Source organism: Kogia breviceps, chromosome 9 (genome assembly GCF_026419965.1).
Source record: "Kogia breviceps isolate mKogBre1 chromosome 9, mKogBre1 haplotype 1, whole genome shotgun sequence".
Classification (NCBI taxonomy): Eukaryota; Metazoa; Chordata; class Mammalia; order Artiodactyla; family Physeteridae; genus Kogia; species Kogia breviceps.
Window position 1 is genome coordinate 61,707,120 of NC_081318.1, and position 27,566 is coordinate 61,734,685.

The 27,566-nt window shown below is 35.8% G+C and overlaps 1 protein-coding gene across 1 annotated transcript in view; it reads left to right on the forward strand.

The window, feature by feature from the left end:
* The window catches only part of UMAD1 (UBAP1-MVB12-associated (UMA) domain containing 1), a 234,945-nt gene that overhangs the window by 60,080 nt on the left and 147,299 nt on the right, over positions 1–27,566 (forward strand). The window lies entirely within an intron of this gene.

The following is a 27,566-nucleotide window of genomic DNA, read 5'->3' on the forward strand; positions in this document are numbered from 1 at the left end:
TATGAGATAATACCTCTCTTTTCACTACATATTTGTGTTTTTAATATACCTGTTTTTCATTAAAGCATGCTATTTATGTTAACACGTAAAACATAATTTTCGGTGAATTAATAAATTAAAAATGTCTCCGTTTTGATTTCTAATATGATAAAATCTCAAGAGATGTAAGTGACGTAAATAAACGCCCTTTGAGGTCCTCTATTTTTAAGAGTATAAAGAGGTCTTGTGGTCACAGAGTTTAAGAGTTGCTGCCTTAGAGAATTGCTGCTCTACCAAAATATGTTTAACTTACAGTTTTTAATCACAAAAGAGTCATGAATTGAAAAAAAATGATGATTTATTTTATTTGGATAGACATGAAAAAGGCAGGGAAGATGGGACAGATCCTAAACAGTACTGTTTTATGAATGGAAAGAGATTCTGGATTAACTCAGCATGTAGGTGCATGTACAGGAGAGGAATGACACCCCAGGAACCAGGATACTACTTGACATCCATAACACAAGACTGTTGACATTCTTTCTTACATGTTTATTGTTCTAAATTAAAGGGAGTTCCTTCTCTCACATGTTGTAAACCAGTTTTTGTTTTTTAAAACTTTTTATTCAACAGTGAAAAGAGATCTCAACTTAGATCAGCTCTTACTGAACTTCACAGAATAGGAAATGAGCATATGAACTTCTAAGATGATTGTAATGAAGTTTGCATAACTGATGCATTACAGTTTAGTTTTTGTCATTATTAAGATCGTGTTTTGGAAAAATAACTGGCTTATAAAAAGTAGAATCTTCAGTTTTTAATCATAGTAAACACTTACATTATCAGTGTTTTGAAGCATGTACTCCAATGAATGAAATGAATGAAAAGTCATTTTAAATGGTCTAAGAAGTTACTCACTCAAGTCTTGGTGTAAGCATAATAAAATAACTAGGTAGGATTAAGTAAATATAATTGAATTGGGTCACATGCACTGTGCAACCTAAACCCAGTGTTCCTATTCATTGTTATCACAAAATGCTTAATACATATTTTATATAATCATCTGGCTCTAAGTACTGTACTTATCGAATCCATTACATTGCTAATTGAATATTTCTATTATAAGGCAAAGAATTATGAATTATAATTCAGGCTGAAATTGTTATTTAAAAACAGAAAAGTGTATGTGATCTGTAACCTCTTATTAGAAATCTTTATTAGAAATCTTTGTTGCTATTTTTGCGTGGAGAAAAATGTGGATGAAATCACTATTCCCTAGAATAAGCTATGAAAGTCACCATTCAAAGTTATCATGCAGTCTGGTTGTTGAAAAGAAATGAGATAATGCTCAGTAGTATTTGTGTATGTTGGGTGATTTGGGAAAGAGAGAGTAGAGGTTAGTGAAAATATGTGAAATCCATGTTGAATCAGAACAAAATGGGTAATCATCTTTTGAGAAGAAAAACAAAAACGTCTAGAAAATTAATTCTTGGTGTAGGGTTGAGGAAAGTCTAGAAGAGGTGGAGACAGTGAATGTCACCACACGAGTCTGGGTTTGCTGGTCTGAGGCTGCATGATTGGAGGAGGGAGGGACAAGTTCAGGAAACAGCAGCAGTGATTCTGATAAGAAAACTTGAAGCTAATATAACGATGCTAATAACCTATGTAATATTTTTGGTCTTTTAAGCTCTTTCCAAAGCTTCATTTAAATTATGCCTAAAAACGTTACATACTGTTAATTTTGAGAACTGGGGAAAATGAGGTACACTATTAGGTAATCCATTCAAGGAAACGCTGGTAAATAATACAAATATCAATTAAAAAAATAAATAAATTTGTTTATTTATTTTGGGCTGTGTTGGGTCTTCATTGCTGTGCACAGCCTTTCGCTAGTTGTGGTGAGCGGGGGCTGCTCTTTGTTGTGGTGTGTGGACTTCTCGTTGCAGTGGCTTCTCTTGTTGCGGAGCACGGATTTTACGTGCGTGGGCTTCAGTAGTTGTGGCACACAGGCTCAGTAGCTGTGGCTCACCAGCTCTAGAGCGCAGGCTCAGTAGTTGTGGTGCACAGGCTTAGCTGCTCCATGGCATGTGGGATCTTCCCGGACCAGGGCTTGAACCCATGTCCCCTGCATTGGCAGATGGATTCTTAACCACTGCGCCACCAGGGAAGCCCAAATATCAATGTTGATAGCTAAGATTAACTTATTTAATCCTCATAGCAGCTCCAAGAACTTAGCACTGTTATCCCCAGCTCACAGATGGGGAAACTTAATTGTGAGAGAAGCTGAATAACTTGTCCAAGATTGCACAGTTAATAAGTGCCAGAGCTGGGATTTTAAACTAGATCGAATCTGTGCTTTTAACCAGTGTGTTCTACATTCTATCTGTTGTTTCTGTTATTTTTGGATAGACCATCTTGACTTAACTTAGATTTTAAAAATAATCCAATATAGTACAGACATTTGCAGTGGTGCCTAAGATCCTCACAGTGGCCCAGGGAGGTGATGGAGAATCTTTCTTAACACCAGGTTTGTGTTTTATCCCCTTGTTACTTCTTTCTTTCTTTTTTTAAAGATTTATTATTTATTATTTATTTATTTAATTTATTTTTGGCTGCATCAGGTCTTAGTTGTGGCACATGGGATCTTTTGTTGTGGTGCGCGGGCTTCTCTCTAGTTGTGGCATGCAGGTTTTCTCTTCTCTAGTTGTGGTGCACAGGCTCCACGGCACATGGTCTCTGTAGTTGTGGCGGGCGGGCTCCAGGGCACGTGGGCTCTTGTAGTTTGCAGCACACAGGCTCTCTCATTGCGGTGCGCGAGCTCAGTAGTTGTGGCACATGAGCTTACTTGCCCCGTGGCATGTGGGATCTTCGTTTCCGGACCAGGAATCGAACCAGCGTCCCCTGTATTGTAAGGCGGATTCTTTACCACTGGACCACCAGGAAGTTCCCCCTTCTTATTTCTAAAGTTAAAACATCTTCAATCAGTCCCTAGAAGCAGCAACGTGACTGTGTCAGGGCCCTCATTAATTAATGTTGAGGAGTTGTTTTCTCATTATAAACACAGATACTTGTGCTAACATTATTTGGATAATAGAATTACTATTTGTGTACCTGTTTGAGGAGTTAGGATAAATAGGCAAGAATCAGTTTCTGTGGCTGTGAATACTGGTATCTGCAGCAAAAATTGTATCTGTTATGGTAGTAAGCTTGTTGACCTGCCTACAGTATTAATATGGAATGAATTTTATCATCACTTTATTGTAACTTAGAAGTCTTAAGAAAATATTCTTATGGGTATCAAATTAAATTTGTAGCTATGGCACTCTTACTTGTCTTGAATGGCTTCCTTGGAAGCTAGAAGCCTTGTGTTTCATTTCTAGCACCATCATTGATGTTACCTTCAGTAAATCATTTAAACATGTTTAAACGTATGTTCCATTTGGCAGTGAGAATGCCATATGCTCTCATGTTGCCTTGGTGCAATTTTGCAAAAGCGAAATTGATTTTAAAATATGAATATGTAAAGTGATTCCATTACTTATTAAGTAGTGTGCATTGTGTGCTTCATAAATCTAACAAATAATTTAAAAATAGATATTTTAGAACTTAAAAAAAGATCTCTTTAGTTTTGTATGATCCAGAATCCAGCTTAATTTTGCCTTCTAACTATTCTTAGTGTTAATATCTAGTGCTTTTTAAAAATCAGCCAAGATATCTTTGGACATTTAAATTCTTTTTCTGTTCAGAAATGTCATTAACTTGACATGTAAAGATGCTTTCTAAGGAAACTGGTTTGCCCAGCCAGATCTTTTAATGTAGTTATTTTGTGATGTGAACTGTAAAACCCAAACATTGAGGCTGCCTTCCACAATGCCTTGTTGCCCAGACAGTGATGTCATGTTGTAAGCATGTTTAGTTTGCAAAGGTCCTGCTTTTGATCCTTTAGTTGTCACTTTTTTTATGCAGCTCCTCCTGAATTACAAAGGTGCTGAAAGTAATTTGCTTCATTAAGGTCTGTTGCTGACACTGTTGTATTTCATTCCTCATTCTTCTCTTAGCCTCCTTCATTAAGACCTTATTCAAATTTGGATCATGGTTCTACTGAGACATCCATGCCATTATCATCTAAATAGCAATTACATATTCTAAAACAACAGCTTCTCCTTAACTGTCTGTAACTTAACATTTTACATACATTCAAGTGGGAATTAAGAATAAAATGAATCTTTTCTTTGTGATTTACAACCCTCCCTTTCATTCTTGATTTACTAGTTAATGTTGAATAAGCTACCTGTAAACGAAGGAAGACAAAATTATTGATTGCTCAGCTTTAGTTTTGTAGAGGTATATATATTATGAGTTGTTTCTATATTAAACAGTTACCCAAGTGACAGTGACCCTGATTTAATCACCCATATATTTGTTAGACAGCATTTACCATTTTGGATATAATGGGACCAGGTTTAACACTTTATTAAGAAATTAATAGTATCTTTTACAAAAGCAGCAGTGCTTTATAACTTGACACATTTAAAGGGAAACTTTTAAAGTGAGTCAATATATTTGTCCTTTGTTAGGATAGAATTCAAAAACAGAAGGAAATTCTGCTAATAAAATAATAATGTACTTTGCTAACTACTCTGTTTTAGCCGTCTTAAAATTATATTTTATAATCAGTACATACTAAGCTGATTTGACTGAAATGAGCAACTGTAGTAACTAGGGATAAGTGTTTCAACAGATACAGTGGACATAAATATTAGGACTCTTTTTTTGCCAATAATATGTGGTTGAAGGGAAATATAGGACAAAGTATCAAATACACATGTGTATTTATATTGTGTATATACAGATATAGGTAGTTATATTGTTTGGATCTCTTTTAAGAATTTCTTAACCAACAAAGAGTGTCCGTGTGTGTGTGTGTGTGTGTGTGTGTGTGTGTGTGTGTGTGTGTAGGAAGGAAGGAGTGAGAGGGGAAAGGAGGGGGTAGAGAGAGGAGGATAAAGGGAGTCCTAACCATAAAAAATGCTAATTAACTATTTAATACCCAGTCTTTTGGTGCCTTGCATAATAATTTCTTACATATTTTCAAATTTTTTGTCACCCTTAAGGAATTTTATTTCCTCTTTGTCTAAAATGAACTGCCATCTCCTTGTTTTTCTATCCATATTCTCAAACTTATCAGAATTATATACATGTGAATAGTTATATAATGCACATCCAATGTAGGTGTAAGTGAGATTCTAGATCAATTTTTGTAGGGGTGAACATTAGAAACTTGTTCAGTTGTGGGTCCTCACCAGTGAGAGTCAGGAAGACTCAGCCTTTGTTAGCTTACCATCTTTGGTGAAGATGAGTCCTCAGGCTAAGCTGGACAGGTCAGATGTTGGTGTTCCTTTTGAGGAGCGGCAGCCCAGGAGGGCAGAATACTGTGAAACAAAGCAGAAGAAACTGGAGAGAAGGTGAATCACTCACTGGGAGACTTGGTGTTGAAAGTCAGGCACTGAGCCTACAGGACAAGCAAGGCTTGTGGGATGAGTAGGGTTTGCTCAGAAATCATCTGTTCCAAACAAGGGTCTGTTTGACCCTTGTGTCCTTCTGTTACATTTTGTAGTGTTGTTTTGTGACCAGCTGGGGATATGGTCATTAAAATGACATGTCTTACGGATACAAAAACAAAATCTATATATATGCTATCTACAAGAGACCCACTTCAGACCTAGGGACACATACAGACTGAAAGTGAGGGGATAGAAAAAGATATTCCATGCAAATGGAAATCAAAAGAAAGCTGGAACGGCAATTCTCATATCAGATAAAATAGACTTTAAAATAAAGACTATTACAAGAGACAAAGAAAGACACTACATAATGATCAAGGGATCGATCCATGAAGAAGATATAACAATTATAAATATTTATGCACCCAACATAGGAGCACCTCAATACATAAGGCAAATACTAACAGCCATAAAAGGGGAAATTGACAGTAACACAATCATAGTAGAGCACTTTAACACCCCACTTTCACCAATGGACAGATCATCCAAAATGAAAATAAATAAGGAAACACAAGTTTTAAATGATACATTAAACAAGACAGACTTAATTGATATTTATAGGACATGCCATCCCAAAACCACAGAATACACATTTTTCTCAAGTGCTCATGGAACATTCTCCAGGACAGATCATGTATTGGGTCACAAATCTAGCCTTGGTAAATTTAAGAAAATTGAAATCATATCAAGTATCTTTCTCGACTACAACGCTATGAGACTAGATATCAATTACAGGAAAAGTATGTAAAAACTATAAACACATTGAAGATAAACAATACACTACTTAATAATGAAGTGATCACTGAAGAAATTAAAGAGGAAATCAAAAAATGCTTAGAAACAAATGACCATGGAAACACGATGACCTAAAACCTACGGGATGCAGCAAAAGCAGTTCTAAGAGGGAAGTTTATAGCAATACAATCGTACCTTAAGAAACAGGAAACATCTTGAATAAACAACCTAACCTTGCACCTAAAGCAATTAGAGAAAGAAGAACAGGAAAACCCCAAATATAGCAGAAGGAAAGAAATCATAAAGATCAGATCAGAAATAAATGGAAAAGAAATGAAGGAAACTATAGCAAAGATCAATAAAACTAAAAGCTGGTTCATTGAGAAGATAAACAAAATTGATAAACCATTAGCCAGACTCATCAAGAAAAAAAGGAGAAGACTCAAATCAATAGAATTAGAAATGAAAAAGGAGAAGTAACAACTGACACTATGGAAATACAAAAGATTATGAGAGATTACTGCAAGCAACTCTATGCCAATAAAATGGACAACCTGGAAGAAATGGACAAATTCTTAGAAATGCACAACCTGCCAAGACTAAACCAGGAAGAAATAGAAAATATGAACAGACAAGTCACAAGCACTGAAATTGAAACTGTGATTAAAAATCTTCCAACAAACAAAAGCCCAGGACCAGATCACTTCGCAGGCGAATTCTATCAAACATTTAGATAAGAGCTAACACCTATCCTTCTCAAACTCTTCCAAAATATAGCAGAGGGAGGAATACTCTGAAACTCATTCTATGAGGCCACCATCACCCTGATAGCAAAAGCAGACAAAGACGTCACAAAGAAAGAAAACTACAGGCCAATATCACTGATGAACATAGATGCAAAAATCCTCAACAAAATACTAGCAAACAGAATCCAACAGCACATTAAAAGGATCATACACCATGATCAAGTGGGGTTTATTCCAGGAATGCAAGGATTCTTCATTATACACAAATCAATCAGCGTGATACACCATATCAACAAACTGAAGGAGAAAAACCATATGATCATCTCAGTAGATGCAGAGAAAGCTTTTGACAAAATTCAACACCCATTTATGATAAAAACCCTGCAGAAAGTAGGCATAGAGGGAACTTTCCTCAACATAATAAAGGCCATATATGACAAACCCACAGCCAGCATTGTTCTCAATGGTGAAAAACTGAAACCATTTCCACTAAGATGAGGAGCAAGACAAGGTTGCCCACTCTCACCACTCTTATTCAACATAGTTTTGGAAGTTCTAGTCACAGCAATCAGAGAAGAAAAAAAATAAAAGGAATCCAAATTGGAAAAGAAGTAAAGCTGTCACTGTTTGCATATGACAAGGTACTATACATAGAGAATCCTAAAGATGCTACCAGAAAACTACTAGAGCTAATCAATGAATTTGGTAAAGTAGCAGGATACAAAATTAATGCACAGAAATCTCTGGCATTCTTATACACAAATGATGAAAAATCTGAGAGTGAAATTAAGAAAACACTCCCATTTACCATTGCAACAAAAAGAATAAAATATCTAGGAATAAACCTACCTAAGGAGACAAAAGATCTGTATGCAGAAAATTATAAGACACTGATGAAAGAAATTAAAGATGATACAAATATATGGAGAGATATACCATGTTCTTGGATTGGAAGAATCAACACTGTGAAAATGACTCTACTACCCAAAGCAATCTACAGATTCAGTGCAATCCCTATCAAACTACCAATGGCATTTTTCACAGAACTAGAACAAAAAATTTCACAATTTGTATGGAAACACAAAAGACCCCAAATAGCCTAACCAATCTTGAGAACGACAAATGGAGCTGGAGGAATCAGGCTCCCTGACTTCAGACTATACTACAAAGCTACAGTAATCAAGACAGTATGGTACTGGCACAAAAACAGAAATATAGATCAATGGAACAGGATAGAAAGCCCAGAGATAAACCCCCACACATATGGTCACCTTATCTTTGATAAAGGAGTCAAGAATATACAGTGGAGGAAAGACAGCCTCTTCAATAAGTGGTGCTGGGAAAACTGGACAGGTACATGTAAAAGTATGAAATTAGAACACTCCCTAACACCTTACACAAAAATAAACTCAAAATGGGTTAAAAACCTAAATGTAAGGCCAGACACTATCAAACTCTTAGAGGAAAACGTAGGCAGAACACTCTATGACATAAATCACAGCAAGATCCTTTTTGACCCATCTCCTAGAGAAATGGAAATAAAAACAAAAATAAACAAATGGGACCTAATGAAACTTAAAAGCTTATGCACAGCAAAGGAAACCATAAACAAGACTAATAGACACCCCTCAGAATGGGAGAAAATAGTTGCAAATGAAGCAACTGACAAAGGATTAATCTCCAAAATTTACAAGCAATTCATACAGCTCAATAACAAAAAACCAAACAACCCAATCCAAAAATGGGCAGAAGACCAAATAGACATTTCTCCGAAGTAGATATACAGATTGCCAACAAACACATGAAAGAATGCTCAACATCACTAGTCATTAGAGAAATGCAAATCAAAACTACAATGAGATATCATCTCACACTGGTCTGAATGGCCATAATCAAAAAATCTGGAAACAATGAATGCTGGAGAGCATGTGGAGAAAAGGGAACCCTCTTGCACTGCTGGTGGGAATGTAAATTGTTACAGCCACTATGGAGAACAGTATGGAGGTTCCTTAAAAAACTACAAATAGAACTATCATACGACCCAGCAATCCCACTACTGGGCATATACCCTGAGAAAACCATAGTTCAAAAAGAGTCATGTACCAAAATGTTCACTGCAGCTCTATTTACAGTAGCCAGGACATGGAAGCAACCTAAGTGTCCATCAACAGATGAATGGATAAAGAAGATGTGGCACATATATAGAATGGAATATTACTCAGCCATAAAAAGAAATGAAAATGAGTTATTTGTAGTGAGGTGGATGGACCTGCAGTCTGTCATACAGAGTGAAGTAAGTCAGAACGAGAAAAATAAATACCGTATGCTAACACATATATATGGAATCTAAGAAAAAAAATGTAACGAAGAGCCTAGGGGTAGGACGGGAATAAAACACAGACCTACTAGAGCATGGATTTGAGGATATGGGGAGGGGGAAGGGATAGTTAGCTGTGACAAAGTGAAAGAGTGTCATGGACATATATACACTACCAAGTGTAGGGTGGATAGCTAGTCGGAAGCAGCCACATGGCACAGGGAGATCAGCTAGGTGGTTTGTGACCACTTAGAGGGGTGGGATAGGGAGGGTGGGAGGGAGGGAGATGCAAGAGGGAAGAGATATGGGAACATATGTATATGTATAAGTGATTCACTTTGTGTAAAGCAGAAACTAACACACCATTGTAAATTTATTATACTCCAATAAAGATGTTAAAAAAAAATGACATGTTCTACCTGATGTTTTTAGCCCTTGCTTATGCTGCTGTCTTAGTCCCTTTGGGCTGCTGTAACAAAAATACCATAAACTATGTGGTCTCTTTTGAGTGATTTTTGTACACAGTGTTAGACTTAGGTCAAGGTTTTTTTCTTCTTTTCTGCCTATAAGGTTCCAATAACAATATTGCTTTTAATGATAAAATAAAACATAAGAAAGACCCCCAAATGTTCATCATTAGAACAGATATATAAACCATGGTATAGTTATAAAATACAATGCCAAATAAAAATGAAGAACTAAAAAGTACATACAGCAATATCCCAGGTATTGATATGTTGAATGAGAAAGGCATATCATTGAAGAATATTGTCTAAACATTGTGATTGTCATTCCATTTGTATATGGTTCTGAAATATGTAGAACTAAAATGAATATGATAACACTGTTTAAAAAGAGAATGGTAACATGGAATTTAGAGAGGAATATACCTTTGAGGTGGGAGTAAGGAAGTGTGAGATCGGGGGACTTCAAGGTTAACATAAATTCTCTTTCTCAGATTGAGTGGTGAGTACATGCGTGTTCACTACTTTGCCCTCCTGAATATGTTTTCTTTTCAAAGATTGCATTTTCTATTTTGTTGCTAGTATAAAAACATGTAGTTGATTTTTGTAGCAACCATCTTTATAAGGTTTTTATTTCTAATAATTCACCTTTAGATTCTTAGGTTGGTTGCTTACTTTTGGCTCATCAATTTTTAAACTTCTTAATATTCTAATATACTTATTAAAATCTCTGTATTTCCCATTAACTGCTAATTAGCAGCTTCCAATTTTTATTTTGTATTACTTCCACTAGTTTGCGGTTTTACAGTTTTCAATTTTTAATCCTTATGTAAAAATATTTTAAGATTTACAAGTATACAAGATGTTTTGTTTTGGTTATCTTTTTGGTGAAGATTTTTAATTTAATGCACTCTGGTCAGAGAATATGGCCCAAATGATAATTTTTATGTATGTTGAGGTGTGATTCACAGCCTAGTACATACGTTTATAGAATGTTTGGGGCTGAGGGATAATTTTTAAGCTTTTCGAAGATAAATTCTTTTGGTAGATTTCTATATTCCACTCACCTTCATAGTTCTTTAGAGGATGGATGGCTTGGTAGGAAAATCTGCTATTACAAAAGCTATGTTTTCAACATCTCAAACTTTGTAAACTCTGGCCGTGTTTGTTGTCTTATATACTTATATCTCAAGATCAGTATTATTATTTTTTAAAACAAGGACAGTAATTCTGTATTGTGTTGTTTCAATTTTTGTTGTCTTCTGTTGATATATATATGACGGATCTCAAATATTTGTTTTTGTATGAAAACTTTTTTATTGTTATGAATTCTGTTAATTTTGATGTTTTGATTTTTATTTCTTTCGTGCACTTGATCATTACATTCTTGTATTTAATTGGTTTCTCGGTGACTCCATTGCTGGTTGTTCACCATGTAGCTAAATAACAGGTTTACCCAGAATTAGAGGTGAATGCATGTTGCATATAACATATAGGACAAAAGGTAGTAGGTCAAAAAAATGTAAAATTGATGTAAAATCTTTCATATTAGGACAAAATAAGAGATGACTTAATAGTATTTGAGTTAAATTGGAAACATTAACATTTACTAGTTTTCTTAGATGTTAATAGTTGGTAATAAAGGAGAATCATGTTTAAATTAAGTATGGGAAATGCTTGGCCTAAAATGGTTGAAAATATTTCATAAGAAACTTTTAGTCTTTAATATATTACTGTGTCTAGAAAATATCTAACTTCAGTTCATTCAGCATTTTCCAGACTGGCTTAAAACTCCTTTTTTCCTGGAGGATCTTACAAAACTGAGTATTTTACTGAACTTAACATTTATTAAAATACTACTTAGAATAACTTTTGGAAAGTTATCAGTAATCATTTAAAATTTTGGAAAATCCTGGAAATACAAATTATATGATCTTTAATGAAAAAGTTTTACATCATTAGAATTAATTAATATGTGTTAGTAAGAATGTCTAATATTTTCTAGTGCTTTAAAGATTTCAGAGCACAATGACATATTTGGTATCATTCTGTCTTTGAAACAGCCCTGTACTCTTGTGGGCTGGCTACTTGAGTCCTTCTGGAATTATTAAAGCCTCAAGTTAAGCATGTCTGTTCAGTAAATGCTGCTAGATATTCCATTCAGAGATTCTTAACTTTTTAAATTCTTTCCATCTTCATTGTTGATTAATTGAAGTAATAAATTAGATAAAACCTTTTGTTGTTGTTGTTGTTAAAGAAAAAATAGTAATCCAATTAAAATGGAGATTTTTTTTTTTTTTTTTTACCAGTTCATGTTAGCATTTCCAGGTTCTCCTATGCTGCTTACAGCTTTGTGGGTGGTCAAAATTAGCTATTTTAGTTTAACTGATAGAATTCAGATTGTCAGATTTAATTATTAATGAAAATACAATAGTATCTGTATCTACATGGAAGAAATTGCATTCATATCTTATTTGAAAAATGAGTTTTGTTTCACTATGTAAAAGTTACACTTAAAAATTCTGTTACTGACTTTTATTATTTAATTATACACAGACAGTCCCTGACTTAGAATTTTCCACTTTATGATGGTATGAAAGCGATAGGCATTCAGTAGAAACTGTACTTTGAAATTTGAATTTTGATCTTTTCCTGTGCTAAGAATTGCAGCATGATACTCTCTCATGGTACTGGGCAGCAGTAGAAGCAGTGAGCTGCAGCTCCCAGTCAGCCACGTGATCATGAGGGTAAACAACCACTTACAACCATCCTGCGCTCATGCAACTAGTCTGTTTTCTACTTTCAGTACAGTAATTAATAAATTATATGAGAAATTCAATACTTTATTATAAAATAGGCTTTGTTGGATGATTTTGCCCAACTGTAGGCTAATGTAAGTATTCTGAGCATGTTTAAGGTAGGCCAGGCTAAGCTATGATGTTCAGTAGGTTAGATGTATTAAATGCATTTTTGACTTAAAGATATTCTTAATTTACCATCGGTTTGTTGGGTTATAACCCTGTCATAAGTCAAAGAAGATCTGTATGCACCAAATTTCTTGGGAAACCTTTATTTAAAAATATAATGATAAAGTATATCTTTGAAATAAGAATTGGAAATATAGGATTGGTCTTTGACAAAGATTTGTAAATTCAAAGTTTATTTTTCTTTAATTTCCTCCAAATACCTTTACTTCCTTTTCAGTGCCTCTTTTATCCATTCCTATGGAAAAGAAGGGTCCCATTTTTTCTCAAAGAAAAGTATATAACAGAAGTCTTAATGGACCTTAACTTAAATGAGTTGGCAGATTGACCAATATTCTCCAACTTTTCTATAAAGCTTCGAATATTGGCAGCTGATAGGCTATTCTCTGGTGAGCAGACATGCTTCTCCTTCTCCAGAAGAGTGGTGTCCTGTCCATTTGTCACCCTCTTTGCTCCTCAACATATGTGCTTGTTATTGTAATTGCACAATTTAATTTAAAAATATATGAGTATAAAAGAGGAGTATTTCTACAAAAACATAGTTAAATGTTTTGAAAATAGTCCATATAGTTTAATTGCTAAAATAGAAAAAAGGAGCTGTCAACTTAGGTGTGGCTGAGATAATTTAAAGAATCTAGGATTCTACATCAGACTGATATGCAAATGTCTCTAAGTTCTCATCTGCTTAAAAATAATTGGATATTGTGTATAATGAATTGTATGTTGGGCTTTCTAAGGAAGGCTCAGAACTCTAATCTGGCGGCTCTAGTGCAAATAAAGGCCTTGACCCCAAATCTTCCCCATGTGGGAAGGTTACATCAAGTAACAGATGGGTGAAAGTGGAGGAAAAGTCAGATGTTGGGGTATTGGGCACTTGTAAGGAGAAATTTTCTTCTGATCAACCTGTTGTTCAAAAATTTACAAATGATTTTCCTTTTTATTGATAACGCCAATTTTACTGCAGATTCGTCATACCATGGAGTTGAAACAGTTCTCCAAAATGATGACATAAAAAAGCAGAGCATGTGGCAAAACAGCAGAGCATGTGGCAATAGAGTGAAAAAATTCAGAGGGAATTACAGTTACTTTAGGCAGTAATACAACTAGAACTAACAATCTAAAGCTTTTTTATAGGCAAATTCACAAATCATAGAACTTCAGAAAAATATACATCATACAATTTTTTTTTTTTTTTTAGTTTTTCAGCCAGATGGACTTTATTTATAGGATTTTCCCCATTAATATGTACCTTCAGCATAGAAACACTTGTAAATAAACCTACTGAAATGAACAATGTGCTCCATCTACATTGTTTCTTCACATCGCTGTCCTGAGGAGGACCTTAGAGAAAGTGACCTAAAAGCCATAGTTTTGCCATTGAATGTAATGTCCTTGCTCTGACCTTTGAATCAAGTTTTGGATTATTTAAAGAGTAGATATGGAAAAAGAGTTTTAAGTTTGGATTTGGGGAAAACAGTGTAAGACAGGACTAGTAGTCATATAAAATAGATGACATCAAACATTTTAGAAATAGTATGGTGGTAGAGAGCAAAATTTCCACGTAAGAGTTTCCAGAACCTTGGTGAAAACTGTAGTCTAATAATATCCTGAATTACAAGGAGATTCTGAAGGACATGGTTTGTTGTTGTTGTGTATATGTTTTAAATGATCTCAAAATGACTTTTGTCAATTGGTAAGACACTAATTATGGTATACCAATAGTCACAGAGTTTTAGATAAAATTATGGATGATGCAGAAACCATACAGGTTGTGACAGAAAAGGATGGATTCAACATGAGGAGTAGGAGGAGATAAGAGCAATCCAGAGCCAAAAATTACTCATGTCATAGTTACACATGCCCTAGAAATAGTTCTGTGTTGTATTGAATAACAGTCTGAATCACCATTCAGAAATACTAATATATGGTAAGTATCAGTGCCAGGAAAATTTGTATTTCTTCTAAATAACGTCATATTATTCACTTTATTATCAATAAATGGACATAATTTATTTATTTTGAAATGTGATGTCTAAAGTATGCGTTTTTTAATGATTTCCTGTTTATCTGGATTTTTATTAAATGAAGAAATGGTTCCAATCTCACTGGATAAGATAACCTCTATTGTATTTAATTCATCTATTTTTTCCACTCTAGGCCATACACAGTATGATGTGTTTGTAAAATAGCTTGTATTTTGAACAACTAAAATAAATAATATTTGTAAATTAATTTGTAACTGTATGGATCGGGAACTGTGGTCTGGATGGGAGAGTGAGTTTAAAATTTTGACCCCAAGATTTGGTTAAATTTCACCACTTCTGTGTATGCTTAAGTTTATAACTGGCCATAAATAATTGTCAGATTAACATATTCTGTCATTCATGTGAAAGTCTGTTTAGGAAAGTTGCATTAATTAAACTTGTTGTTTAATGGTTTAATTTTAGAATATTAAGCAGAGCAAGTGAAAGTACTGTAGATTCTATTTATCATGGTTGTGTAGCTTTTAGACTTTGGGGAAATCCAGTTTTTAGAATTAACACAGTGATTCATTATGTCAACAGTGTGTTGATTAACATTTTGTAGCAAAACATTTATTAATAACTTCATATTTTTGTATGTTATAAATTTAAAAATTTTTTTTTGTTTTTAGAAGATGTTGGGGGTAGGAGTTTTTATTAATTAATTAATTTATTTTTGCTGTGTTGTGTCTTCGTTTCTGTGCGAGGGCTTTCTCTAGTTGCGGCAAGCGGGGGCCACTCTTCATCGCAGTGCGCGGGCCTCTCACTCTCGCGGCTTCTCTTGTTGCGGAGCACAGGCTCCAGACGCGCAGGCTCAGTAGTTATGGCTCACGGGCCTAGTTGCTCCACGGCATGTGGGATCCTCCCAGAGCAGGGCTCGAACCCGTGTCCCCTGCACTGGCAGGCAGATTCTCAACCACTGCGCAACCAGGGAAGCCCATAAGTTATAAATTTTAGATCAAATAATAAAGTAAAACTGGCATCATTCATTTGGGGAGAGGAAACATTGCAGAACTTGAGTGATTTTTCCAAATGATGTGTCCCCCGTAACTTGAATGTGTTATCTTTATCCCTAATGGTATTTTGAAATACCTTGATGTGAATTTCTTACACTTTATTTTAGTACACTTTATTTTAATCGTAAAACTGTTTTAATATTTTAATTTTTTATAATGTCATATGTGATATGGTACACATGGTGTGTGCATGGTTTGTTTATTCTTGTTTACCACTTTATTCACAACACTAGTGTGGAATGAGTGAATAAATTATTAAGAAACGAGAGTAGAAATGCATAGTCTAAAATTTAAAATGTACACCTTCAAAATCATACTTTTAAGTTATCTTGATAAAAAACTATATGCATCCAACAAATAGAAACAGATGCCTAAGAAATTAAGAGTATTTGGAAATAGGTGTTTTATTCTTCATCATTATTGTTCACATCCAAAAATATCCTCTTGGAGCCTCTTGTCTGATTATCTTCTGTGGATCTGATGATTCTAGTATTTTCTTTTCTTTTGTTTTAAAAGTTCCGATTTACCTCATTTCTTTGTACAGATATTATTCTTTATTTTTTAATTTTTAAATTGAAGTATAGATGATTTACAGTGTTGTGTTAGTTTCAGGTGTACAGCAAAGTGATTCAGTTATACATACATTTATTAATATATGTATATATATAAACATATGTGTGTGTGTATTTGTGTGTGTACGTATACTTTTTCAGATTCTTTTCCCACATAGGATATTACAAAATACTGAGTATAGTTCCTTGTGCTATAGAGTAGGTCCTTGTTGTTTATCTATTTTATATATAGTAGTGTGTATATGTTACTCCCAAATTTCTAATTTATCTATGTTGTGTGTATAGATATTATTCTTGACACAAGGCATTTATTAGATATGGACAATAGCAGGCAGCAAAAAGACCTGCCCGAAATGGGCAGAAACCTGTTCTTCTCTTTCTCTCATTCTGACTCTCAGAAACAGTACCAGCATAAGCTTTATTTAGCTTGTAGGTTAATTTTAAAAGAAACCTCTTTAAATTATGACTCAATAGGTTGATGAAGCTGGGAAGTCTGTGTTTATCCCAAAACCTATAGGGTGCTTTTGATTATCAGTCAAGTTTACAAATCACTGATTACGATTAACTTCCTTAGGATTTGCTAGTATGTTTAATTCCAAGCAGAGAGAAAATGGAAAAAAAAAATTAAGGTCAAAAAGTGTCTTTGGAGATGACATAACTTTTATTTTACTAAAACAAATGTTTTTTAAGAACAGTTTTCCCTGCCTTTTTGTTAATAAGATTCAGTGATGGCTTAGAGAGCTAAAAGCACCTTTGGGATGGATTCAGAAGATCCAAAAGATACGGTGATGAAATGTGATTAGCAAGCTGTAGGGGAGGGTCACAAATGTGTGATTTTGAAGTCTCTTCAGTTTGAAACCAATTTTCAGAGTCTTGAACTCGATCCAGTAGATAGTATGTATGCTACAAATGGAAAGATTAAACTGGAGCAATATAATTAGGGTAAGCCATTGCATCTGCACTTGTATCGCAGCAACTGAATTTGAAACCAGCTGCAAAATGGTGACTAATCTCTCTGGCAAGCCCACATGAGAGTGTAGTACAATAAGCCAGCTTCAGCCTCACAAGTACATGTGCCTTCAATGCGCCTCTGAGCAGGTGATGGTGATGATGCAATCTGATTATACTTTTGAATGTATTCTAACCACAGTCAACAGTTGAGTCTCACAAGGGATTTCACAAAAGACTTCAAACCAACTCTAGATTTTTTTTCAGATAGTTTCAAGGCCATAGGAACTAATATATATATATATTTATTTATTTTAGTGACTGTAGTACATTATAGTACCTTATAATCTTAAAGTTGAGAGGTTTTAGTTGATTTTTACATGTGAAATAAAGATGAGAAAAATAGTGTGGATAGAAGAAGGTACTTGAACTTGGAGCTCTTATTCAGAATTGTTCATGATGGCTTATACTGATCAATTAATATCATTAAGCTGTCCAGACTGCTTAATTCTATGCAAAAAGGAGATGGTGAATCGGTGAGCTAGGAAGTGCTTCAGTGCTGCACTAACCTTTCCATATTCAGAGATGCACCTCCGTAGCTCTATAGCCTGCCCCATGAGGTGATTTTTAATAGTGTCTTGCATACTAAAGGTAATAAATACTCAGTTTGACTTGGACTCAAGCCTTTGTTTTTCATCTTTGAAGGGAATGGTAGTTTCTTCCTCTAGTATTCCACAGAGGGACATGGTGAGGATGAATAGAGAGCCATCTGTTCGAGAATGTATGTCATCTTTGGAAAAAATTGCTGCAGGACCTAAAAAATAGTCACAAGTATTATTTCAAACGAGTAATCAAAAGTGGAGTGGTTAGAAATTGCTTGTTAATCTTAAATTTAAATATAAAAATATGATATAGTTTGCAACAAAGGACATGAACTCCACAAGACCATTAAAATAGAACTTGCAAGTTGTACACCCCTAAGAATAAAGGGGGAAAGGGAGTGTAAAAACCCTACCTGGTGGTCCTGAAGCTTAGTATTCATCACTTTCACTTTGAATGCTTGTCACAAGTGCATATGTGTGGGCCACATCCCCATCAATTCTGATTTTGTTGGTTTGGAGTGGGTCCTAGACACCTGGGGTTTTATTCATCTCCCTCCCTAACCCTCCCACCCAGTGATTGTGTGTGTGTGTGTGTGTGTGTGTGTGTGTGTGTGTGTGTGTGTGTGTTTTGTGTGTCACTCCCACCCAGTGATTTTTTTTTTTTTTTGCGGTACGTGGGCCTCTCACTGCTGTGGCCTCTCCCGTTGCGGAGCACAGGCTCCGGACACGCAGGCTCAGCGGCCATGGCTCACGGGCCCAGCCGCTCCACGGCATATGGGATCTTCCTGGACCGGAGTACGAACCTGTGTCCTCTGCATCGGCAGGCGGTCTCTCAACCACTGCGCCACCAGGGAAGCCCCCACCCAGTGATTCTGACACACACTAACATTTGAGAAACACTGCCCCACACTACTGTAGGGTTATAGTATAGACCACTAAGTATAAGTAGACCACTATAGTGTAGACTACTAAAGCTTAGTAATTTGCAAACAGAAGAAAACTTTTAATTGAAATCAGGAGAAACAAATTTTTCTCATGGTAATTTTAAAAAGGCTTTTTGTAAAAACGTAATGATTATTGTGTTCAATTGTGGTTTTGTAAAAGAAGCTACTATTTTTCATGTTTTTATTTAAACTTTTAATATACATAGAGGGCATTTTATTGAAGGACTAAAAGCCTTCAGTGAAGTGAATTGAGTGGATTGGGTGCAGGTATGCTGCCTTCTAGTAATTTCAGTTTATAGAAAAGTAGCATTTAAGCTCTCTGGAGGAACAAGTTGACTTGTGTCCCTGCAAAAGATACGTTTAAGACCTAACCTCCAGTACCTCTGAATGTAACCTTATGGAAATAGAGTCTCTGCAGATGTAATCAAGTTAAGATGAGCTCATACTCATTATAGTGAGCCTTCCTCCAATGACTGGTGTCCTTAAAAAAAGAAAGAAAGTTGGACACAGAGACACGTACAAAGAGGTGAAGGTCGTGTGATGAGGAAGGCAGAGTTTGGAGTGATGCAGGAACCCTAAGGAATTGCCAGCAACCAACAGAAGCTGGGAGGCGGAGGAAGGGTTCTTTCCTAGAGACTTCAGAGAGAGCACGGCCCTGCTGACACTTGATTTCAGGCTTTTAACCTCCAGAATTGTGAGATAATAAATTTCTGTTATTTTAATCCACTAAGTTTGTGGTACTTTTTCTTATGGCAGCCCTAGGAAACTAATATAGCATGTGAAATGGCTCTTCTCTTACTTGGATTTTTGACCAAAACTAGATAGAAGAAAAATGTGAAAGTTTCTTTTCTCACATATTCTATGTGTATATAGGTGTTCATGTGCTTTGGACCTGCCACTGTGGCAAGTTGGAATTCTGTCTGCAATGTCAAGGAGACAGTCTAGTACTGTTACCAAATGAAAACCACTCTACTTCTGCATGATTATGAGCCATAGGGGTTCCTGCCATTAGAATCCAGTTTTTCTTAAAAAGATGCTCATGTATTTGAATATAAGTACTAAATGGTGATGTAAGGGTCTTATCACAGCGGATAAGGAAGAGACTTACTCTTAGCAGGAACTGGTCTACTTGGAATGAAAATTCCCCTTCACCTCAGGCAAGCTCTCTACAGTCAGTGAAGCAACCTTTTATGCTGCTTCTTCCTCCTCTCTCTCATCCTCTGTGACTGCCTACAAGGATTTTGGCTACTATCCTCCCCGTGATTTTATGGAGCTTTCCATCCAAATCTGTTCTCTTCTGTTGATCCAGTTTCATTTAATCTCTTTGTGTGTCAATCTCCTCATTTATAAAATTGAAGTGATAAAACCTATCTTTGAGGTTGAGTAGCCATATCTGGCATATATGAAGCCATTGAGAAATAGTATCTCTGGCTGCTATAAGAATAGTATCAAGATTACATCAGCCTTTTCGCTGTGTTCATTTATGTGTCTATTCATGTATTTATTCACTTATTCATTTGACAGCGTTTACAGTGGGCTTGCCATATGCCAGTCACTTTGCTAGGCATTGGGAATAAATGGTGATTATGATAGATGATAGTCTGTGCCCTCACGGAAGTGAGAGTCCAGTTGGAGAGACAAACATTAAAGATACGATCACCTGAATAAGTGTAAAACTACGGTGTTGATAAGTGCTATGAGAACAGGTGACCAAGTGAGGAAGTTTGAGGAAGTCTTCCCTAAGTAAGTAACATTTGAGAGTGAAAACATGTGTAAGAGTTACCTGAATAGAGAGGGAAGGAAGAGGAGAGGGTTCCAGACAGAGGGAATAGGAAATCAAAATGTCCCTTTGGTGGGAGGGCACATAGAGCACTTTCGGTGACTTGGAAAGAGGCCCTTAGGCTGATGCGCAGAGGGCCAGGAGGGAGTGTGGAACTTGATGAGGCTGGAGAGTTAGGCAGACCCAGATCATGCTAGACCTTGTGGGCCCTGATAATATCTTTATCTGAAGAGCAGTGGAAGCCATTGATGAAAATTAAGCTGTGGGTGAGGGTAACGTGAACAAATACAGGTATGAAAAGATGCTCCCCTGTTTTCTTCCATTAATTGAAAGGATTCAGCCCTCTCAGATGGACGCTGCTTATTCTGAGTGTGTGTGTTTAGGACTTGGTTTCTGTGATCAGAGTTGTTGTTCTGCTGATGCCACTTCAGTCCATTTTTCTTCTACCTCATTAATAAGGACGCCATCCTCTAAGCTCCATACCACCTGCCGTCCTCTACTTGCTCCAGATTTAAAGGGCCCTTGGACTTGGCTTTTTCCCCTTCCTAGCTCCTATAGTCAGCCTGGGTGTCTCTAACATTCATGATAATGCCCCAGCTAACACCCTCGCCTCAATCCCTTGTTCTCCAAAGACTTTCTATGCCACTGACATTTTCCTTCTCTATTCCGGCAGTTCTCTGATGTGGCCTTGGTCTCGAATATATGCTCCCTCAGAATGATGCCTCCTCTGAAGTCTTAAATCTTAAACCCAGGGATCCTATTCTCTGATGTCATGTCCCTCTTTCATGCCACTATTCCTGCTTGTTCATCTAACTCATTGAAAGCTTTATTTCAGTGACCTCCTGACTTCTTGTCTAGCCTGAAGTCTGCAGTCTCTCACTGCAGTGTTGTAAGATCAGGTCTCTCAATTATTTTGATCCCTGCCAGTTTTCAACTTTGGATAAAGCCAGCCTTTCCCTTTATCTGCTCCTGCTCCCAGGCTACTAAACATTCCTGAAGAAAACCATCACGGTGCATATGGGCACTGTAATGCATTGCTGCTTCCTAGTTATCTGAGCTGTCAACTCTCTTTTTTGGTCCTTTCTCATCAACGTTGTCTTAACAGAGTGGATGTCAACTTTGACTGCACGTTGGAATCACCTGGAGGTGTTCTTAAGCATACCAATGCCTTGGTTCCACCAGTAAATATTCTGATGTAATTGTTCTAGAGTACATTTTACATGGTGAGACACTCCCTAGGTGATTCCAGTGTTCAGCCAAGGTTGATAACCACTGGGCTACTGGACCCGCAGAGGCTGACGGACTTGTTCACATCTTCTTGGGCCTTCTCCTAGTACTCATGCTAAGCAGATGATCTTGTCTCGTCCAGCTTCTTTTCCTTTCTCTACCTTGAGACCTACTTATTTTTAATGGCATCCATACTTGCCTAGTTCATTCCTATTTTAGAGAAAAAAATTGCCTACATCCCCATATTTGACCTCTTCAAAGGCGCACTGGGTGTCAGCTCTTTATCCTCCTCCTCCTCCCTTCCTGATCTGAGCCAAGTGACATGTTATGAATGATTGAGCTTAAAAAGTAAGCATGTGCTATCAGCTTACGAAGCACGAATTTTCTATTGAAAAAAAAAAAAACTTGGGGGAAAAAGCAAACATGAGTTTAAGCAGTATTAAGCAGAAAAATGAAAGATGATGATTTTCAGAGCAAATGATATTTGATGAAATAGAGTGAGAAGTGATACCTGAAAGATGGTTGGGACCAGAGAGGGGCAGCAGTGGAAGTGGGAGGTGGAGCTTTGCATTGTTACTAAAATGGTTGAACTTCGATTTTCAAATACTTTGAAAGTTTTTTCTGTCTGAGTGCAAGGAGCAGAAGGATCAAAAATATGCTTTAAGGACAGAATTATGGTCACAGTATGGGACATGGTCTGTAGAGGAAATATGTTCGAGACACAGAGGACCTTTGGGAGCCATTTGCAATGGTCTAGTCAAGAAGTGGGAGAGTCCCAGACGAGCATAGTGAAGATGAAAGGAGAAAAAAACTGCTTCTAGAGATATTTTTAGGGGTAGAATCAAGACGATCATGTCATTTTACATTTTAGAGTGTATGTCAAGACTCGTAGGTATTTAATTCGCTCTTAGTAATTAACCCCAAAGATTCGACTAAATTGCCTATTATTTATAAGCTACCTGTCTTAGTTCATTCAAGTGCTACAACAAAATTATTATAACCTGAGTGGCTTATAGCAACTGGCCCAATAAAAGACTGTACAGAACAAAGTTTTTTTTAAAGAATATATATCTCTTCTGTGGAATGGGATGTTAGACCAAGTTTAAAATATACTATTTGATTAGTGATTCTGAATATTTTTAATAGTCTATTAAAATGTATGAAAGAAACCTTAAGTAGAAAAATATCATAATCAGGAGAGGTGTGGTGGAAGGGTTTGGACTGTGGATACAAACTGGATTTGAAGCTTAGCTCCTACCCAAACTGAACTGGTGACCTTAGGCAAGTTGCCTAATATTGCTAAACTTCATTTTCCTTATTGATAAAATAGAGAAAGTTAGAAGAGCCACCTGATAGGATTGTGAGGAATATCTGAGATAAATATTAGCTATTATTATTTTGTATTATATAGTCAATTTTAGATAAGTATTTTTATAGCTTCTGCTTGGATTACTTGCTCTAGCCATTGGGAGTCACTAAAATATTCTTGTCATTTAGTAAGCAAATGCAATGAGTAGTTCATGTCCCTTTTAAGAAAGCATTTAGTGAACTGATATGTTTGACTCTTGGTAAATGTGAAAAAGTTGATTCTCCCATGAAGTTCTAGTTGAGTATTTTTTCCTGAAAATCGCTTGTTGTCCTTAACTGCTATAATCAATAAATTCTGTGAAAAGAAAGAAATAGGCAGAATAGTAAAGTGAAAATAGAAACAATTATTATTTTTTCAGTTCTTCTATTTTTCAGACCTTCTATTTTCAACCCTTCCATGAATTCATCTGGGTAGCAGTTTCCTTTTTGTTGATTACGTGTCCAAATTATCTTTTGCTGTGTAACAAACTACCATAAACTTAGTGGCATAAAACAGCGATTTGTTATCTCTCATAGTTCTGTGGGTTGGCTGGGTTTAGCTGGACAGTGCTTGGTTGAGCTCTTTCATGTGGTTGTAATCAGGTGTTGGCTGGGGTTGCTGTCATCACAAAGCTCGACTGGGCTTGATGTCCAGAGTGGCTTACTCTCATGGCAGCTGGTTGATTCTGGCTCAAGCTAACGCTGTGAAAAAGAGAACCTATATGTAGCCTCTCCACATTGCTTGGGTTTCTTATAAAATGGTGTCTGGGTTCTAAGAGTCAGCATTCAGAGAGGTAGGAGGTGAAGCTACCAAGCCAAGTGTAGCTCTTCTAAGAGCTACACTTAGAGCTACTCCCTGAGCTACGCTCAGGGTGATCTCAGATTCAAGAGTATGGCTAAGTAAATGCTAGTTCTTAATGGGGAAATGTGGCTAAAAAGAACATGTGACAGATTTGGTGGCCAACTTTGGAAAATAAAATTTGTCACAAGCAGTAGGTACAGGAAAGGTAGAGAAGAAGGGGATTGCAGAAGGTACCAATATTCTCATAACATTAAAAATTAATAAACTTTCATTTTGGAATAATTTTAGGCTTACAGAGAAGTTGCAGAAATACTACAGAGTGTTTCTTTATATCCTTCATCTGCACCTAACACAGCCATGGGAGATCTGTCAGAACTGTGAAATTAACATTGGTATAATACTATTAACTAAACCACAGACTTTATCTGGATTTTTACCAGTTTATCTACTAATGTCCATTTTTTGTCCCAGGATCAAATCCAGGTTACTGCATTGCATCTAGTCATGTTCTGTTTTAACATGTTAACCAACCTCTCTCTTGCACTGATTTTTCTCCTTTCACAACCCATTAGGAAGTGGTTGGCTTATAAAAATACATTTTTATAAATAGTACAATTTTACACACATGGCCTAAGTCAATTGGAGAATCAATGATCTCTACAATATATTTTAGCCCTTTAGGATGCTGTAAAACATTTTCTAATGAGCTGCTACTAGTCTTCTAACATGGGAAAAATAATAAAAATTTCTAATAGAAATGTATAACATCATAGCCATTTGGGGTGTTTTTAAAATTCCATGGTAACGTTAAACCTTAATCTTTGTTGTATTTGTGACACAAAAAAAAAATAAAAAAGACTTAAATCAGTGTGAATAAGACTTTAACATTGCAGTTTAAATTTATAGACTTCAACATAACCACCCTTTTTTGGTGATCAACATTCAGTCTGATTTTCCACCTCATTGAAAACATTCTCCAGCTGCTGCTGAGTGATTTCATAACTTGCATTCATGATCCTGGCTTGAAGTTCCTTTAAAGAATGTGGTCTGGATGAATACACAGCAGTTTTAACACAGTCCCATAAAATATAGTTCAGTGGGATAGGTCAAGTTTAAAGTTGCACAAGGATTTCATAAACACCCTGAGTAGATGGGCACTAAAACTCTGAATGTGCTATATGGAAAAACTTTATAAAGGATGGCAGTGTTCCAAATGTAGATTAAGTTGGTCATCTATGAAACAATTCCTACTACTGATGGTTCTTAATAGTACCACCTGCTAGTTCTTTCATATTAAATTGTGTGAAATAACACATTCTGTAAACTGACGAACTACTTATTTATTTAATAAATCCATCAATGAAAGAAACCTCTGTCATTAGAAATGGAGTTATTTATTAGACCCAAAAGGTCTTAAGCCAGAAATGTCAGGCATTTTTGTGCACAAAGAGTGTTGCAATCTGGCATTGTTTTTTAAACAGCAGCAAGTAGCACACCATACCCAGTTGGTATGTTTGTCCCTTATCTGGCAGGAAACTCCAGAGTCTCTGGGTAATCAGCTCAATGCCAAGTTAAACCTCGGAAGGACATCAGTGGTCTTGGAGTAGTTCTGAAGAAACTACTAGGCTATAAGTATGCACTGAAGGCTGACATTTTGAGTGCTTCACTGATGCATTTCCTTTGTCGATTTTATTTATGGGTTTAGTGAGAGTATCTTTCACCCAGCCATGACAATTGTTATTCTGCAAAACAAAGCAAACCAATATAAACTTCATATTCCTAAATTAGAATTGTGGTCCCCTTGTTAGTAATAGCCATTGCTCATGTTTTGAAATTAATGTGATCACATGAAATAGATGCTACACAGAAAACATAGCAATATGTGGTAATTATGCATACACAGGCTGGTATGCCACCAGCCACTGTGTAGAATTAATCCCAGGGCAGTTTTTACTGCTAGCCAGTCATGTCAATTGAAGTTAGGTATTCTGCTAAAATACCTTAATAATTTTCAGCTCTGTCACTGAACCTTTCTTTAAATGTTTATAAAACCATGTGAATTGTTTATACTTATGTATTTTGTATGCTTAATATACTTCATTTGTATTAGTAGCTTGGAAATGTCTTGAATCCAGATACAGCAGACCAAGACAGACTTCCCACTTTTTGATAAAATTAGAGACTTCTGTCATACATAATATGAATATCTCTCTTTAGAGAAGAAAATGTGAGTGTAATTTCTCGTTCTTTTAGATAATTCTGAACTTTTAATTTCCTCGCATTTTCAAAGGATTGTAATTGCCTTTTTCTTTTCTTTTTTTTGGTTATAGTTAAGAATTAGCAGTATATGCTTTAACTCCAAAGTATAGGGTTATTCTTCCCTACCTTTAAAAAAAACTTTTGATCCACGTTATTATTAGCAAAGTTATTATAATGTTACTGTAGAACTATAGGCTTAACTTAGAGCATTGTTTTTGAGATACTGTCTTGGCTCTGTAATCCTAGGGAAACCGTCGTTAGCTCATGCAGTCTCAGAGCTGAGTCCTACTGTAGTGGGATCTGGGGAATGCAGTGTCAAATTAAGCCATTAGATTTCCCCTAGTGTGGATGTGACTCTCCTCTCAGTTCCCAGAAATTCTCTGGTTCCTGTATCTCAGGAATTGTAGCCTTTGTTATTGTTAAGATTTTTAATTTTAACTTAAGGCCTTTAGAATTGAACCCTTAAGAAGTTCATGAATGTAGGAAGATTATGCTTTTAAAATTATCTTCCCTATTTAATTAAGCTATATTTTGGTGCTTTTACTTTCCAGAGTTAAATCTCTCTCCTAATTGGCTTTCACCTAAGTAAATTCAAAAGATTTGTCATTCGTCATTCCATGGAAAAGTATATAAATGTTACTGTTCATTTGAAGTTTCATCATAGATATTCAAGAGCATGAGGCGTATGGTTAGAATGAAGCCCTTTACCACACCATGCTGAAACCAAATGCCTAGCCTAAAGAGCTTTTATAATCTTCGTTGTTCTTCCATTCTCCCCCTTAAAAATGCAAGAGTTACCTATCATCTTCATTAATTTGCACTGCTACCTTATGTTTCTTTTGGTAATTGAAGTAAAATATGCCAATTAACTTTATTTTTTTCATCCAAAAAGCAGTGGTTTTAATCCCAAATGCATTAACTAAAAATGCTTTGCAGTCTCCCACAATGTTCAGGGAATAGCTAAGACCTAAGACTCTGCTATCAAAAAGCATTTTAATTCAGTTTGAATTGTATTATATAGTAAATATAAGATTATGAAGTGTTTTATTTATATTCATAAAAGTATGCTTAACGAGTATGTTGTGAATAGGGTGGTGTTATTTTTATAGTTTCTTTCATGGAACACTTGGGTTTCATAAAACCAGTGATGTAAAAAAATTTCCAGGAACACATCAAATAAATTACTGTTTAATAGACAATGATTTGTCCGTGAAGAGTGATTATGCCTTAAATGAATATTGTTGCAAGGTCAGTCCAAG